The sequence below is a fragment of the Macaca nemestrina genome, chromosome 17, assembly GCF_043159975.1.
Source record: "Macaca nemestrina isolate mMacNem1 chromosome 17, mMacNem.hap1, whole genome shotgun sequence".
In the NCBI taxonomy this organism is placed as follows: Eukaryota; Metazoa; Chordata; class Mammalia; order Primates; family Cercopithecidae; genus Macaca; species Macaca nemestrina.
In genome coordinates, this window is record NC_092141.1 from 8,301,548 (window position 1) to 8,304,581 (window position 3,034).

Consider the following 3,034-nt stretch of genomic DNA (forward strand, 5'->3'; position numbering starts at 1 on the left):
CCAGCACCCACAAACTGCGAAAGAAGGGGTTGTGCCTGGGGAGCTCACAGCTGCTCCCTCAAAATCTAGAACAGCGTCTAGGCAGACAAGAGCCATGAAGCAAAGTGATCCTAAGATGTCAACGCTGGAAGGGGCTTTTCAGGTCTTCTTGTCCCACTCATGTATCTGACAGGTTGGGACCACTGAGGCAGCTGGGAAAGGTCAGCTGGGGAAGGAGGCTGGTGTGCTTCCCATTGTGCCAGCTGGCCTTTTAGACTGACCATAAAACAGTGGAGGGCAGAGTGCAAGCTACGGGGAGCTCCTGACCTCACAGGGCTCCAGAAGCTTGACGGGAGCCTCCTCCCCATGTCCTGTCCCCAGAGTCAGGGCAGGACATCCTGAGTCTACCAGGTGTGTCTGCCCAATAAATCTTTTTCCAAGCTGCCTTTCTGGGAAACCAGATTCCAATGATCCGCCCTGGTCCCTCCCTCTCCTGCTCGGGGGCATTTTTCAGGATAGGCATGCCTTCTAATGCTGCCTTTGTGGAGGCCCAAGGAGTGTTCATCCTCCTGGGGGACAGGGTGCCTGAGCATGCCCAGGCCCTTTTCCCTGCTGCTTCCAACCCCAGGATCAAAGGGGTCTGCACTGCGCACCCAACAATAATACTGGCAGCTGTCACTTACTGAGGAGCTATCATGTCTCAGTCATTAAATCAGAGCCTTTGTGTACACGATTTTAAAATATGAAACAGGCCAGGCGTGGTGGCTCACGCCTGTAATCCCAGCCCTTTGGGAGGCCGAGGTGGGAGGATCACCTGAGGTCGGGAGTTCAAGACCAGCCTGACCAACATGGAGAAACCCCGTTTCTACTAAAAATACAAAATTAGCCGGGGTGGTGGTGCACGCCTGTAATCCCAGCTACTCGGGAGGCTGAGTCAGGAGAATCGCTTGAACCCGGGAGGCGGAGGTTACAGTGAGCAGAGATCGCGCCATTGCACTGCAGCCTGAGCAACAAGAGCGAAACTCCGTCTCAAAAATAAATAAATAAATAAATAAATAAATAAATAAATAAATAAATAAAAAGTAAAATATGAAACAAATACATAGCTCTATTTAAAATGCTTGGCAGCCGGGCGCAAGGTCAAAGGCACCTGCAGTGCGCACCCAGCCTCAGCCTCACCCTCACCCCTGGTGGCCACAAGGGGGCGTCTCTGAGTATTTCTTAGTCCTTTGATTTGTTCTACGGTAAACTAAACTGGTGATTTGGGATAAGTCCTTAGGTTGCAATCTGCATGTGAGATATCCCCAAACACACCTCTTTATGCACAACGGTATGAGGATCCTCTTCTCCCAGGATCACAGATGCAGCAAGTGAAAATCCAACAGCCAAAGACAGCCTTCCCCACCACACACACACACACACACACACACACACACACACACGAGCAAAGGGAGAAGGGGTTTGGTTGAACACAGAGATTCTTGGGCTGGGATATGATGAGACAGTTGGCCACCCCAAAATTTCAACATGCCCGGGCTTTGGGATGGCAATTTAGTTAGGGAGGAAATGTGGTTAGGTGTGGGGCTCTTTCTGGAGCTGCGGTTGTACTGCAAGCACATGTTGTTTTTTTCTTTTTTCTTTTTTTTTTTTTTTTTTTGGAGATGGAGTCTCACTCTGTCACCAGGCTGGAGTGCAGTGGCACGATCTCAGCTCACTGCAACCTTCTCTTCCCAGGTTCAAGCGATTCTCCTGCCTCAGCATCCAGAGTACCTGGAACTACAGGTGCACACCACCACACCCAGCTAATTTTTGTATTTTTAGTAGAGACAGGGTTTCACCATGTTGGCCAGGATGGTCTTGCTCTCTTGACCTTGTGATCCGCCCACCTCAGCCTCCCAAAGTGCTGGGATTCCAGGCGTGAGCCACCATGCCTGGCCATATATGTTGTTTTCTTAGATGGTGGCAGCCCCAGCCAAGGCAGCCTGAGGATCCCCACTGACTCCAGGAACAAACACTGACCATGGTCTACACTGGGGTTGAGACACACTGCAGCCCACAAGGCCTCCAGCCACATGAAGCTCTGGGTGGGTTGCTGGTTATGCTGACACTAAAACCATCTGATCCCCCTACCACTGGCACCACAGGGATGGGGGAGGAGTTACCCTGTCATTGTCCAAAGACACTGTGATCCCGCCAGAAAAAGGCCATGACCAGGGTTGGGTCAGGCACAGAATTCGACTCAGGTGGCAGAGGAAGGAAGGAAGGTGGGCTGGATCTGAGGTCTGGGGAAGCAGAAAACCAGGGCGTTGGGCAGCTGTGAACTGAGAAGACCAGGAAGACTGACTTGAGGGCTGCACAGATCTCTATGTTTAAGGGCTGTGGGGCTGGAAGAAAATCAGACTCCCCAGATTACCAGTCATGTGGCCAGAATCAACTAGACTATACCACAGTAACAACCCCCAAATTCCAGTGGCTTCACCTGACAAGTTTATTTCTCGCTCAGTCCAAGTCTGGCTGTCAGTGGGGGCCTCTTCTACGGTCCCATGGACACATAAGCAAGTGCCATCTCAACACGTGCTTCCGGAAGGGAGAGGCAAAGAGAAGGAAATCAGGGGTCTGTGTGCTGGCCTGGAGACGACCTGCATCCCTTCTGCTCCCAACTCAACCAAAACTCATCCTGTGACTCCACCCACAAGAGGGCCAGAGGCTGAGCATTCCGTGTGTCCAGGAGGAGAACTGGATTTCAGTGGCAACGCTAACAATTAACCAGACTCTGAAACTTCACAAAATACTTACTATTCCACTTCTCAGTCCCCTGAATCCAGACATTCCTTCACCTCCTGATGACACGCTCTGGGAGGTGAGGGCAGGAATATACAGCATGGCTGGATGGTGGGCTGAGCTGGGACACTTCTGTCTCCAGAATAGATGATCCATGGATTCATGTCTCCAGAACAGATGATCCACGGACCCACTTCTGCCCTCCCGCTGCAATCCCCTGGTACCCACACCCTCACCCACCCCTATACACACACACCAAAACAGCAAAACAAAA